The 16,114-nt window shown below is 38.0% G+C and overlaps 1 protein-coding gene across 5 annotated transcripts in view; it reads left to right on the top strand.

Moving 5' to 3' along the window:
- The window catches only part of CRIM1 (cysteine rich transmembrane BMP regulator 1), a 180,912-nt gene that overhangs the window by 37,085 nt on the left and 127,713 nt on the right, over positions 1-16,114 (top strand). The gene's annotated exons all lie outside the window — the stretch shown is intronic.

Here is a 16,114-nt window from a genome sequence, read left to right as displayed (position 1 = left end):
ATAATCTCGTGAGTGTTGTGCTTGAGATCAGCATCTGTTGTCATCAGGTCCATTCTGCTTGATTGACCGTAAGATGGTACTTCATGAGGAGAGCCTGCTAATTAGAAATGCAGCTCATCTGGCAAAATCAGGAGCTCTATAGAAGAGAAGGGAGAATTGTGCATTGAGGATTGAAGGCTGATGTTGATTTTGCCAGGGGACAGGAATCACATAGGTATGGCTAGACCATGAGGCACTTCACCTCTCGAGAGAAGTTAGAAGTTACATTAAAGTAACAAGAAAACTACACTAAAATGACCCATAACATTTGTACATTCATGTATAAAATCTAGAAAAAATATTGAGAATTTTAAAATATTATGATTCCTAACAGAACTTGGTGCTGTGGCTCACAACCCATATTAATGATGGGGAAGAACTGGGCTTGTGTCTCATCCCTGTCTCTGACCAGCATTGGATTATTCTTTAGCCCTAGTTTACTTTTGGGGAAAAAAAGAAATAGAGAAAATGAGTGCTAATAGGACATTTAAAAATGTATCTTTTATCTCTGAAATTGTGTCATTCTGAGGTGGAACGGTTGATAGTACAGTTTGGAATACCAAGGAATTTTAGCGTCCAAAAGACAAGCTCATAGGGCAGTAGGGCAGGACTGAAGTTTTGGAAATGTGTTACATTTCCAAGTTCTGTTAAATGGTAACAAAGAACAAGAAATTTGTAGTGACCTATAAAATAACATTGCTCTATGTATTTACCAGTGCTGCGAAATCATTAAAATTTAGCAGAAGACAATGGAAATAAAATTTTAGGACAGTTGACACTTTTACGTAACTTTTAATCCAATTTTTGAATCCGAACTATACAGAGGTTTCACATAGTGGATGAGTTGCAGGCCTCAGAGTCACATCGTGACTCTGAGCCAGTATAGTCCGTTATCAGTCCTGATTGCCCTTTGCTCATCTCTGCCTCATCCACCAAGATGAATGTTTTGCCAACTTCATTATAGAAACTCAGATAGTTATATGTAGTTACATGTCTATTTCACTAGTTAATTTTGTTACATGAATGTATTTAAAACCATATTATATGAAATAACAGCAATTAGAGCCATTGCTTTTTGCTATTTTTATATTTCACAAAACTATTTGATTCAAATGTTTCCAGTGCCTCATGGTGGCATGGCTATCATTGTTTTTATTTGGGCCACTTTCCAGTCATTTAATAGCCTGCTGATCATTAATTAGCCTGTACATGCTCTGCACAGCCATCTAAGTTGATTGAGATGTAGCAGGTCTAAGTATGATGCTATCACAGGAAGTTATGTCTGCAAACACAATACCTGTACATTTGTAATAAGTTAGGTGCATATTATGATCTTTGCAGAGTAGTGATTAACTTCATTGATTTTTAAAAGTAATTTTTAATAGCTTTTTTAAAGATCTAAGTAAATTTCTTTGCATCTAATTGAATTTCTTTACTTTTAAAAAGTTTTAAATTTATTGTCAGATGACTTTTGTATACTTCAAAAGTAGAATTGGTTTGAGATCATTTGAATTTAAATACTTTGCTATTCAACATAAAACACTTTGCAGCATGTGAGGTTTATAAGAAATCGGGATTAGGGGAGGTTTTCCTTTACTGGGAAATAACTTGGAAGGAAAAAGGCCTAACTTATATTGAAATACGTATCATATATGAAAAAATTAGTGATGACATCATAATAATAAATAATTAAATCATTAGTAGTATAGAAGTTTGATAGTTGGGATGCCATAGGCATTCAAGGTCAAGAAGCATGACCCAGGATTGTATATGATAAGGTATCATGAAGAGTTTGGTTAATGATGGATTTCAGAAATGAGAACATCATGGACAAAAGAATAAAATGTGGAACAAAGGGTTTTTATGACTTATGTGTAAGCTGCTTACAGAACTGTTCTAAAACAGCCAGGTTTTATGTCCATAGGTGGGTAATAGGAAATAAAGATGGGAAGGCAGAATGGAACCAGATTATGAAATGTCTTAAATATCGTGCAGGGAGCTGAAGCCTGGTAATGTTAGCTATCAGAAATCATTACAGCTTTATTAGCAGAGAGAAGCAGATCGTGGTAAAATCAATGTTAGGCAGAATGGGGACAGGGGCAGGTGCAGAGTGGATGGCAAAGGGAGATGCTACCTTCAGGAGGCTGTTGGAGAGCTGTTTCCGTTACCCACACATGGTGCCTTCGGGGCCAGGCTAGAGTGGTAGCAGGGGAGACTGCAGCAAAACATCAATGAACAAACAGCCTTTCGATGAAAGAACTGACAGTATCTGTTAGTGGATAAGGGAGGGGTAACATAGCAAAAAATAATCCTAGGATTTCTAACCTGAAATAGTAGTACGATAGTGCAAGTAATAGAGATAGCATTTGGAAGTAACAGGACCTGGTGATGTAGGTGGGAAAGGAATGATAAATCAAGGATGTATTTTCCCTTTAGTAGGGAGAGGAGCAGATTGAGGGAGGCCTCAAGAGTTTTGTTTTGGGCAAATTAAATTTGACATCTTCATAGAGCTGTTTGTCACTTAAGTAATTGCTAATGTAATTCACAGACTAGCCTTCATACATGGGTTTCTCATGTTAAGTATACTGAGGATTATAAGGGTACATCCCTGAGAAAGTCAGACCTGTCTACAAAGAGGAATAACCCTAGTTGGAAGATTGTAGAGAAAACAAAAATAACTCAAGTTCACACTGATTTATCACCAGATTGATTTATCAATAATAGAAGAGATTTGTGTGGAAACCATAAAATGTGTTCTGAAATATATTAGTCATTGCTGCATCACACATCAAGTGGGTTTCTACAGTGGTATATAGATTGTGTAAAACGTATTCCTGCTTTGGACTTGCACAGTGAACATTTTGCAAACAGGAGTATGACACTTGGGCCTTTTGCAATCGTTTCTTTCTTTTGTTAAAAGCACCTAGAGATAACCTTAAATGGTGAATAATTTTTGCTGTTATTGAGAAAAGATAGACAGTCAAAAATTGACATGTGATACTGTATATCATTGTCATATACATGAGTGGACAAATAACAACTTGGCATTTGTAAGATGGTAAGTCAAGGAAGGTTTTGCGGAGGAACTGGGAATTGATTCCAACTCTTAAGAAATTTGTTGGTTCGTCCAACAGAAGGGAAAGGAGAGTGTAAGAACATCCTTGACTAGAAAAGATCTTAAGCAGAGGGCCCATATAGGAGAAAGTGGACGTGGTCAAGTCAGTGAGTTTTGGTGGCTGATTTGACTTCTGGGGATAAGGATGGGAAAGACTTCCATATTTTTGGAGTGAAGGGGAATGATTGTGAAAATAAATGCTTAGGGCGGTGATGGTCAGGATGGATGTTTGGGGAGCTGATGCTCAGGATGTACTTGGTGTCATTTGCTAAATGTGGGATACAAGGAGAGCAGCTTTATGAGAGGTTGAATAAGGTACATACTGCATTTGTTTTGTTATTTTGCAGTATCTATGGAGAATCAAGGGGAAGATGAGAGTTATGTGTCTGGAACTTGGAGAAAGATCTGAACTGGAGATAAGGATTTGTGAGTCATGCTCAGGCCAGGGAGAGTGTGTGTCCGTAATGACTTCTGAGTACCTTAGTGACATGAGGAGTAGGAGCATTTTTTTGGAAGATTAATGTGACAGTAATGTGTATAATGGAGGGAAAAAGTGGCTGGCAATGTTAACACACCAAAAGTGAGATAAAAGGGTGCATGCAGTGAGGCTGGTGCAGGAAGCATTGATAGTCTGCCGCACAGTCCAAGAGAGGCTAAGGGCTAGTACTGTTAGCCAGCTGAAAGGGAACGCAAAGCACTGTGGTTGACACCTATGATACTAGAAATATAGAGTAATAATTTAATTGATTATTAATTGGTTGACTCATTTGCAACCAATTATTCAGAAATGTCTTTACCAGTGTTTGTGTTAGAGTCATTCAGACCCATCCCTGGGATTAGAGTAGTTCAGAGTAGAGCACTAAGATGATTAAATAGTCTCATAGGAAGATAAAGAAATAAGATTATTGTCACAGATTCTTTCAGACTAACAGAGCCCTTTCCTTGGCATTCTTCATAAGTCCCTTGATGTCAGAGCTGCTTTCATTGTTTATTCATTCAGAACATGACTTCATTGAGAAAGAAAGTTTTGAGCACAGGCCGTGGGCCACTACACCTCCAGTTGGCCAGTTTGACTTTGGTTTGCCTTTAACTGAAGGACCCTTTTCTAGATGGCCTTAAGGGTGCCAAGTACAAAAATTATGCTACATTTTAGTTGTGTTGTGGGAGCTTGCTTTTGATTTTTGATTTTTTAAAAAATATGCTGTAAATTCCTTCAATAACACTTTAAACATTTACTTATTCTGGAAATGTCTATTGCATAAGATATATACCTCTAGCTAGTAAGGATTGAGAGTCAGATGAGAAATACTTGGTTTATATGAAGTTTGATGCCTGTATTTTTTTTCCCTGCTGCTTAAGACAAAAGAGATAGTTTGATTTTATGTTAGATGGCTATATTCTCTGAAGCTAAACTAGTTTTGACATAGAGACAAATGGTTTCAATTTTATAGGTATTTTCCTTCCAGATTTTAAAAACCTCAGAGCATTAACTTTTAATTATTCCATGCTTTAATTTTTGCTATTTCAGTTCTACCTGAGGAAATGTTGCTATAATGAGTCTCTTATTCCTTGTTTTAGTGTTTTCATTTTTTTCTTTCACATTTTTTCACACAAGTGAAGTTTAAGTGCTGAATTTTATTCTTGGTTGTTATCTTTTTTTTTGGTCTGTAGGCTATGGAACAACCTGTGCTGTGTGACCTCATCAAATATTCTTTTGATACTATCTATAATATTTTTCAGTAAACAAAAATTTAGTAGAGAGAAATATTATACTGTATGCTTTTATTCATAGACTTTTCTCGTCAAAATGTTTGAGACTAGCCCTTTTAGCCTCTGAAACTGCCTGGTGGAATTACATGCTTTCAGCTGTGGCAGGGGACCTGATGTCATTCCATAACATAAGTACAGGGAAGGCAGACGCCCCCAGCCCTGCTCCGACCCAGTTGCACCTGGGCGTCATGCATGGAAAGTGCCTCCTAGGTTTCTCATGTAGAGATCTTGATTCCTGAGGCCAGGTGAGGGCTGGGAAATCTGCAATTCCAGGAAACCCCAGGAGAAAGTGCTCCTGCCCAGGTCTCCCCACACATTGAGAGCAAAGTGTTGTTCATGGGAGTCCACTTCCCTGCACAAAGAAGCAGTTTGTTGTGCACCTCTTCAATCCCTGTGGATTTCTACTATCACTTAACGTTTTTTAGAACAAAGCATACGCTAAAATTCCTTTATTTCAAATATTAATACCTAGTAGTGGGTTCACTATGAAATTAGATTTTTTTTCCCAAGTAAATGTTAAAAGAAGTTAAAATACAATGGGGACCTTTTATCTTGTTTGGGTAGGGCCAGGTAATAAAATAATCCTGAAACTTGGATCCTGAAAATCATTTAAAAAAATTTTTTTTAGTTATAGATGGACACAATACCTTTGTTGTTTTTTTTTTTTTTTTCCGTTTACTTTTATGTGGTGCTGAGGATCGAATCCAATGCCTCACACATGCTAGTGCAAGCGCTCTACATTGAGCCACAATCCCAGCCCCTCATTTGTTTTTAAAAGAATTGAACCTTTATGTTTGCTCATTTGATGTTTTCTAAACTTTAGAAACACATCTAAAAGGGATTTTTTAGTCTGTAGGCTATGGAACAACCTGTGCTGTTCTTGATTTTCTGATTGTCATTAAATGTCATTATCTCAATCTTTTCTAATATAATATGGACTATAGGAGAAATGATCCAGTGTAATTATTAATTCATAGGATCAGAAATACTAAGAGTTAAATTATATATATTTCCTCCCAATGTAGTTAATGTAGTAGGGTGAGACTCTGGTGTACCAGAGTTAAAGTTAGGAGGCTCTTCTTACAACCTAACATGACTGTAATTATTCTGTTGGAGCAAGTTTGGAAATGGGGTGGCTACTGTATATTTTATGAGGTTTATGAAGTTCAGGGAAAGCTCATGGTCTTTCCAAACTTCTGTTAATGTACTCCTTGATAAAGAGAATATGCGTACTTAACATATTATCCCCCCCCCCAAAAAAAAAAAAAGAGAACCTCTCAAATTCTTTCTTCTTTGTTCTGAAGCCAGGCAGTCAGTTTTGCAGTGACCATGCTTTCTCTGTTTTAGGACTTTCAGGTTTACAGATTGCTCATTTTTATGTTAGGGACTTCATTAAAATTTCTAGCATAAATTGTTTCTCTTAGGCTAGTTACATCTTAAAAGCAGTATTGAATTATGCTTGTGAATATATTGCTAAATTAAGGCAGTAATTTTAAATCTGTATTGCTAACCTACTCTTTTTGTAAAGACAATCACAAATTGATAACACAGTATGTCTTTTTTAAGAGAATATATGTTTACATATATGCATACAAAGACACAAGTATATATATATATATATACACACACACTTTATTTTTTTTTATTGGTTGTTCACAACATTACAAAGCTCTTGACATATCATATTTCATACATTAGATTCAAGTGGGTTATGAACTCCCATTTTTACCCCAAATACAGATTGCAGAATCACATCGGTTGCACATCCACATTTTTACATAATGCCATATTAGTAACTGTTGTATTCTGTTACCTTTCCTATCCTCTACTATCCCCCCTCCCCTCCCCTCCCATCTTCTCTCTCTACTCCATCTACTGTAATTCATTTCTCTCCTTGTTTTTTTTTCCCATTCCCCTCATTTCTATAGTATGTTATATACACACTTTAAAATCTAAATATAAGTATTTCATGGGGAAAAATATAGACAAAGTTATTTTTATAAATAGTAGACTTTTAGACTGGTTGAATCAATATTTTAAGTGTTTACATTGAAGGTACAAATCTTTAGGAGAATTGCCCTTAAAAACATGTTTTAAATCATTGTTGTTTTGATGTCTTGATAACTGGTAAAAGGAAAATCAAAAGGGCTACCAAAAGGCGGAAACCAGTTTCAAATATCTGGGAAATAAAAACAGGAAACTCAAGGAACTTGGCCTAAGACCAGTTGGAGAGGAGCAGTTGGTTGGATAATTATACCTGCATTTTAGCTGTGGGAAGTCATAGAATGACCTTCTGGTAGTTGTAATTTCTTGTGCCCATCAAGAAAGAAAAGTAATGATTAAATGTTTTATATCCTTTTGCCAAGAGAAGTATGGGCAGATGGTACAGGACAGCATTTTATTCAACCACTTTGGGCTTACAGAAAAGGGTGGGTGTAGAAACCATATTTCCAAGGTTGCATGTAGAAAGATGCTTTCTATATACTCTACAGGTAAGTAAAGTAGTAATGCTCTGTACCATGTATCAATTTTCCCACCTTTTCTCTGCTTTAACTTTTGTGTTTTGTTTTAACTCTTAACTCTGGCTTTTTCAAGCCATGTTTTCTGTCCTAAATTGTGCCTAGTCCAAACACCTGTATGATCTCTTTCCAAACCTACTCCAGGTTAGTTAAAGAAGTACCAGCAGTTGTAGATGGGCACTGTTTGCTACATAACCATGCTTTAGTTTAAGATTAAATGCCATGTACTTAATATGAATTTTTAACAAGATATTTTTTTGTCATTGTTGAAAGGCCAGAAAACCACCTGATACTTTCAGATAAATGATATTCTTCTGGAACCTTTCAATTTCCATCTCTGGGGTTACTTACCAAAATGTTGTTCTAATGACTCACTTGAACAGGTTGAGGTTTCCACTGTTGGATAGCCCTGAGGAGCCCCTCCAGTGTTTGTGGTTTCTGACTTGGCTGTAGGTGACCTCTCAGTTATTCCCAGGGCTCAGCAAGTGCTCTCACGCAAGGCTGCTGAGTTGCTGCCTGGACCAGCTGTGTCCGGCTAAGCCCTGGCCCCTGCTAAGGTTTTTCCTGACACTAGCAAAGGATCTGGAATCCTATCCCTTCTGAGCTGCTGGCCAAGGGAACTGAGTGGAGACCACTCCCCAGGGCGGGACTGCCTTCCTCCCAGAGGCTTGGAGCTGCCTTCTGTATCTGTGGGGTTCTCCCCAGACCTTTGCAGAACAGAGATCTTCTGCCAGGCCAACTTGTGTCCATCAGCCAGGCTAAGGAGACTGTGTTCCTAAAGAGTGTACCACCCTGAGTTGTCTCTCCTGCGCTGTCTTTAGTTGGTATCTCGGGCCGTTGGAAATTTCTTCATTGGTGCAATTAGTATTCCCAAACCATTATCTGGGATTGTGGACAACTCTTCCAAGACAAACTGTTTTTTATTTGTTCTGCTGAGGGAAAAGAAGTCTGTGGAAGGAAGATCCAGAAAGACTTTGGGAGCCAGCCATGGTGGGGCAGTGCACCTATTAGCCCAGTGATTCTGAAGGTTGAGGCAAGAGGAGCAGGAGGATTGCAGGTTCTGGGCCAGTCTGGAAAACTTAGGGAGACCCTGTCTCACAGTAAAGGGCTGGGGATGTATCTCAGTGGTAGAGTGCCAATCATTTCAATCCAGTACTGCAAGGGGAAAAAGGCGGGGCGGGGGGGGGGGAGAAGAAAGAGTTTAGGAACATGGTCACTTTAATAGGAATTTGCATTCAGTCAAAGTGGTATTTCAGTGTTCTTCCTATTTTATTACTACAGATAAAAATTCTCTAGTAAATATGTTTATTCCATTTCCCAGTCTTGCCAGTATTTTGTATTTACTAATACCTTTAGGAAGACATTCTCTGAGGAAAAAAGCTCTTCTGAATACAGAGGGTTTTAATTTTTTTAAAGAAAGAAAAAGCAAAAATCTTTATTTAAAAAAGGAGGGGGCTGGATGCATACAGTCACACAAAAATGCACCTGTAGACCAAGCTATAGTTTCTTCAACTTCCTGTTGAAGGTTAATAAAGCTAACCTTGTATGAAACTTGTGAAGATTGACACATTTTTCTTTTTTTTCCTTATACCATTACCCTACTCTGTTTGTCCCACTTCAAAAGTCCAGCCTTATCTTTGTCTTCATCACTCTTGCCTTTAATATGAGAAAATGTTTAAATTGCTGGTCCTTAGTTACTGATTGATGGCATTCTAGAAGGTTTCCTTAGCCAATGTTCACATTTTAATCCTTTCTAAGAGAGGTCTTTAGGATGGAGCAAGGAGTCCCTACAATCAGACCTGTCCCTTTCTGTGTCCTGCTCACCTGGTGAGGACAGACCTGGGGCTGGCCCACTACACAGGAGCATTTGGAATGAATATGAAAAAGACCTCGTCCTAGGACATTTGAGGGGCCATGAGATAGACACACAGGCAGTGGCCAGTGGGATGGAGCAGCCATGGGAAGGCTGAATATTGTTGTATAGAGGTAGACTCCTGGGAGAGAATCTTAAACAAAAAAAAAATCTAATCGAAGCTAATTTAATCTTATGATTTTAGAAATGTTTAGAACTGCTGCCTCTGCCTTCTTTGTGAAGTGTATACCCTTCTCAAGAAAAGTATTTGCATTAAAATTCAATACTTGGACTTCTAAAAAATTTTTGGAAGTGTTCTAAAAGCATTGTAAGCTTCTCTAAGCATACTGTTATGGGGTATTTGAATAATGTATTTTGAGGCTATTATTTGGGTGTTGTGTACTAAGATGGGAAGAATGGACTCACATTGGTATGAATCTGAAGCTCAGGACATTCTCTTGTATGGGGTACCTTCCTGCTTTTGATTTGTGGCCTCTATTGCTAACTGTTTTTTGCATCAGGAGGAAGTGACAGCCATAAGTGGTGCCTGTAACATTGGAAGAAGGAAGGGATTAACACAAGATGAATTAGTGTCTGTGTGAGTTTTTAAGGGACTGGAATGTTTCTCCAAATTGAGGATGTATTCTTTGTTTCTGGCTGACAACTTCCTAGTTTCCCAAGTGTCGGAAAACTTTTTATTCTTTTCTCTTGTTACTGGAATTTTTTTAAATTTCCCGAAAAGCAACCACAGTGCTTTCTCCTTATCGGTAGCCTTTCTTTTCCTGTTCCAGTAATAAAAGAACAATACAGGAATGTAAGAAATTGATACTTCTGTTTCTAAGTATGTCCATATATTTGCAGATAAAATTCAGGTTTTATAGACATAGAGTAAAGCGGTTTGTCAGTAGAATGAGCTACTATAATGTTGTACACTTTATATGCAGTTTAGAAAATGAAATCAAGTTTTTCTCTTCAAACTGTGTTTCCATGTTCAGTTATAAGGTCCTGGAAATTGGGAAGATGGGTAAGAGCACTGGTTGATCCTTAATAAAAAGACATTTTAAAGGCATCAAACACACTCCAATCTTGTGTATATATTTATATTATATTAAAGACTGTTACTTATTGTTCCCCTTCTTTGGCAAAAGAATAAAAATGTCTAGTCTACCTTTTATAAACATGAGATATGTGTTTTTTGCAACAGCAAATGTGAAAGGGTGCTTATTTCAGTGTTGTGATGCAGTTTGTGTTCTTAGCAGAGGACAGTTAAATCCTCCTGCAAGTGTCCCTGAAACCCTGGGGGGCAGAACTGGAGTCCTGTCCACAGGTGGTCCTGCTATGACCTCAGGGGACCTTGCTCACTTTTCTAAGGCATGAAACAAAGTCTGGAATTCTCTGTTGTGTTTGACCTAGATCTGGGTAACTAGAATTTTTAAACTGCCTAAGTATGTTGGATATAACACTTAAAGTGATGTTTATAAAATATTGTATTATTCCATTTATATGTTTTCACTGCCCTTTTGCATTCTAATTGCTAATCACAGTGGAACCTTCTGAATCAATGCTTTCAGATAGAGAGCCAGCTTGTTTCTGTCCCATCAGGAATTTTTCAAATGAAATTATGTTGTAGTGTTACATCTCAGTGTGACATGGAGCTCCCAAAATGTTGTCTGTATGTTCTTTTATACCTCTTGGTTTCTCTATATCTGCCTAACTGAAAACCCTCTTATTATGTTGTCCCTGGGGGGCCTTTAAATATCTCAAGGACTATACAAATCTCATTAGTCAGGAGAGTGCATCCCATGTGGATTTGTAAAAGTCAGTCTTCATGTGCACTGGAAATAATGTGTTTAAAAATGATGCATGTCACATGTGTACTTGTGTACTTTCTGTGCCAAAAGAAATCGCAAATATGCCCATGTATAGCTAGATTATGTGAGCACACATGTATATGGTGACATAATAAGTAGTACCTGGAAATAAATGCAGTTGTGTTTATTTTTATCTTACCCGATATGTATATCTCTGCATTTACCTGTGTGCTATTAAAAATATGACAGAGATCATAATGACATTACAGGTCTTGGTTAAGAATTTCCTGCAATATTTGCTCTTCTTTGATAGTGGACATTAGTCATCGACATTAGCCACTGGCCATACCTACATTCCAGTGGTTCTTTTTAAGAATTGATGTAGTATTATGTGCTTTGTAAACAGCTCATGGGGAATAAGTTATGACTCTTCACATAAATATTATTTAAACTCCTTCCACTTTCATTTCCCTTATCACTGTAACAACCACACCCAAGCTTGCTATTAAACTGTGTTGTCTATCTGCTTCCCACACGCCAGGGAAGCTGACCCTGTTGAGTAGCAAAGGAAATATGAGAGATAAAGTTGAACACTGTCTTCCTTTTGTTGACATTTCTAGAGCAACAAGTCAGAAAGCTCGTCTCCTCCGGATAGACAAGAGCTGCTACAGGGTCCTGATCAGATGCTATGTCCTTTAGTGACCGTGATGACTCCCAACACAATTATTTAAACCATTCCAGCAAATAACTCACAGTTTTAGTAAACAAGATGGGAATGGTTGCTAACTTATCAGCTGTTGGCTTCGGTTTTCTATATGTGGAGGAAGATACTGGTGACAGAGGTAAAGACAACAGAGGACTGGGTCTCCGAGATTACCAAGTTGAAGCCATTCTGGCTCTCAATGTGAAATCTTGTTTGGGGAAGCCTCTGTATTTGGCCATCCAAAGCTCTGAAATGGGAATTCTTCACTGTATTTTATACTCTTTGTATTGAAGTGAAGTCTTTGCTACCTTAAGAGTTGTAACACTGTTGTCCAGAGGATTTTCAACAAAATCACATACAAACTTTGATGCTTTATGTGTTTTTGTTGTCTGTTCCTCAATCATATTAACCTCTCCATTAAGACTTTTGCCATCTCTTAAAAATTTTCTTTTCTTGTGTTTCAAATATGTCTTGAAAACTTCAGTATGAGTCCTATCGCCAAATGGGTGGTCCATTTGACAGTGCTTTGCTTAACATAATGATTGACTGTCATATTTCCTATGGGCGGAGGTCCTGTGTTCTATTACCAAAATAATATTTCATGTCTTTATAAATCTTGTGTGAAGTAACTCCTATAAAGAGAAATAAAATTATTGTATTTCATGTTACTTTCTGCTGTGTGTAGCATCAAAAATAAATGAATGTCCCAGGGGGGAGATTATAAAGTTATAACACACAGACATGGGAAGGGGTTAGGAGGTAGTAAATGTGAAATGGGCTTAAGAATGACTTTATTCACTCACTGGCATCTTGGAGGGACTTGGGCTGGCAGGAAAGTGAGCCAATCTCTATTAATATAAGGCACTAGAAATCTAAATAAATCATGTTTGAAAGCATTACCAGGATTTTCCTTAAATGCTGCGAACAAATTCTGTGATAAATGTCAGTTAAATGTGTGTCACTGGCATACAAAAATTGAGAGGACCACAAAAATACCCACTTAAAACTTTAAAATATCTAAGCCCTTTAATGTTCTTTTGACCTTCAGTTAAAGAACATGGTCACATAGCAGAGGAAATGCCTCAAATTCTAGCATCTGGGTTTGTTTCTTTATACTTTTTTGGCACAGTGACAACAGTAGGACTTTTCTTTCCTTGAATTTTTTTTTTTTTTCACAGTACAGTCAACACAGGCTTTTCACACAAGTGCGGAAGGACAGTCGTGAGGCCAAAAGCAATATGTTTCTGCCCTGCGCTCTTGCGCTCTGTGGCGGGGCCTGATTGAATGGCTTGTTGTTTCAGAGGGAGCCCCAAAAGCAAACAAATGGAATCCCACACAAACACAAATTCTGTATAAAATTAGATATCTACTGCAGCACACGTAAATATATTTGTATGTACCCAAAACTTCCTGCAATGAATGCGGTGTTGTTTTTGAGCCTTTGTCCCTGTGGTCAGGCTTCTTCATCTGCATGTAATTTTTGGATCTTCATCTGGACTTTCAGCTCTTTAAAGATTCTTCAAGAGTTTTTTTTTTTTTTTTTGGGTAAATGAAAAAATAATTTAACTTAATTAAAGTACTCATGAAGTATATATATATATATATATATATATATATATTTATTTATTTTGACAGGAATCCTTTATTTCAGTTCTGTGAGTATTTTAGCCATATTTGTCATTTATCCTAGAATATATTTTAACTGACCCTAGAAAGGGTCAGTTAAACTTTAGAGAACAACATAGTGAGATCTGATTTTTTTCCATTAGTTAAAATACTCAAAACAGTGAACTGGAGACATCTTTATACCTTCATGTTTTTCCAGCTTTTTACATCCACTAGATTCTCTGTGAGCTTTTCTTTGAATAATATGAAGCAGTGTCCCTGGGATGCACTTTTTGGGTGTCGGTGTGGTTCAGTCTGGTACCATGCACCTTTCTTATCACTGCAAACCCCCTTGCTTTGGAATCATCCATCACTGTCTTCTTACAAGTGTTTGTGGGTCATTTGTAAATTTCCAACCTGAAAAAGTTAGGAAGCAACACTATTATGAATGAACTTACCGACTTAAAATTTTAAAACGAGTCAAAAGTAGGCACAAAAGTTTTTTTTCTAAAAGCTTGTTTTGTCTGAAGATTGTGTGTCTATTCTGTATAGTTCAATTGAAAAGGATAATCATGTGCCCTTAGCAAATGTTTCCTATACACTTTTCCCTTATTTGTTTATTCAGTCATTCAGCACATATGTATTGGGCACTTGCTTCATTGTGCTACATTCAGACTAAGCAAGACGCATGAGTTCTGGTCCTCCCAAGCTTTCAATCTTATGCAGCATAAATAAAATTACATAATTGCTGTTGACTTCCAGGGTGTTGAGACTGAGACGGGATGGTTTGAGAGGACCTTTCTCTGAAGAGATGATATTTAAGTTGGACTGAAAAATAGGAAGGTGTTAGCTGTACAGAGTTCCTGGAGAACATTCTAAGGGGTAGGGAAGAGCTCAAACAGTAAAGAGTTTGGATTTCATGCCCAAGGGACTAGGAGTCCACAAAGGAGTTTTAAAGTTCAGATGAAGATGATAAGTGTGCACTTTTCCAGATAACTCTGGCTGCTCTGTGGGAAATGGGTATTAGAAGGAGGCTAGAGTAGAATTGGAGGTTAGTCAGAATACTGCAGGAAGCCAGGAGGACACTGTGTGGTCAGATGAAGGTCCTGGTAGAGGAGGAGGAGGGAAAGGAGTGTCATTTGGAAATAAAATTGAAAGGGCTTGAATATTGGATTTGGGGGTCAGATTAGAGCATGGACCAGAATGACATTAGGCTTCCTGCTTGAGCAGTTGGTGCCATTTCCTGAGATGAAGGAAGACTGGGTAAAAACTGAGTGGAGTCAAAATGACCATTTGAAATGAGTCAGAGTATACCATGGTAGAGGTGATTTTTGAGTCCTTTTCTTCATATGGGGATGATGATTTGAAAGTACGTCATTTAAATCTTTCCCTGCCTGGAGCCATTGAGCAAACTTGTGAACATTTCAATTTGTTGACTCCTGGTTCTGGTTCCTTGGCTTTGTCTTCTGCTATTTTGTGTATTACCCTGTGTCTTTCATAGGCCCTGGTTCTCTCCTGACCTTTGGAGAATGTTTTTGTCACCCCCCACCCCACACCCCCCCCCACCCGACCCATATCAGCAAAACTCATAGCCTAATTTGCTTGGCTTCTTTTTAAATGATTCACAAATTCTTTCTGTAAGTTTGACAATGCATATCTAGTGTTTCAGGCATGATTATTCTGACACTAGAATTCCAGGAGAACCCAGGCCAGCTGAAGGAAATACAAGCCGATATGTGCTCTATCTCATGCAGATATAGAGCACATGCAGACCCTCTTCCCCTGTGTGCCTGCCTGTGTCCCCCCAGAAGCAGAGACAGTGCCCGGCACCCAGGAGATCATTAATAAATGGTGAATGAAAAAAAATAGTGGATTAAAACTAATTTATACCAGATAACTCTCATAAAGCTAAAACCTATTAGACTTTATCTTGTACCCTTTATGCAGGCTTATAAGGAGAGGAGGAGCTTGTGGAGTTAAGAATAAAATATTCTGTTTCCTTAATGGAGAACAGTCAATAAGGAGTTGCTATAAACAGACTGATTGTCAGAAAGTATCCTGAAGTATAAAAACATGTTCAGAATTTAGCAGTATTTCAGGGTCATGATCATGAATGGTAATTCTCATTGACCCGATAAGGAGAAAAGTATGCAATGACTAGACATTTCCAGTCAGTAGAAAACAGGACATCAGCTCGTGCTGTCCTCTGAAAAGGAAAAGACATAACAGGTTTGGTATTTTTTTTTTTTTTTTGACCTGGAGTTGGTTTTAGTTATGCCTCATTTTATTTAAGCTCACCCCTTTTTGGCCTTGGTCACATTTCTTTTCAGTATTATCACTTGCCAGCTTTTTAGATACAAAGGGAAAAATCATATTTGCTGTATGCAGTTAGAAGAAACCCTGGCAGAGATCCTCCAGAAACCTAAGAGAGGAATTATTAGCCATATCCAGACCAGTAGCTGACTGGCTCCGCTCCTTCCTCCCAGGAGCATTCCTGATTAATGGGAGAATCTGTTCTGTTGTCGAAAAGCCTCTTTACTGAGCCCAGTCTGTCCTGGCTTCAGAGCATGACCAGCTGCGCAGCTCAAACCACTGCCAGGGCTCTGTTTCTGATTCCGTCCTCGGCATGTTCAGAGGTGGTGGACGGGAGCAAACGGTGGAGAGAGCATCCAGATCAGTTTGGACCTCTCAGCTGACAGC

This window comes from Spermophilus citellus (genome assembly GCF_964194105.1).
Source record: "Spermophilus citellus genome assembly, chromosome: 13".
Taxonomy (NCBI): Eukaryota; Metazoa; Chordata; class Mammalia; order Rodentia; family Sciuridae; genus Spermophilus; species Spermophilus citellus.
The sequence above is the reverse complement of the archived record's forward strand: the minus strand, read 5'-3'. Positions and strand labels throughout refer to the sequence as shown.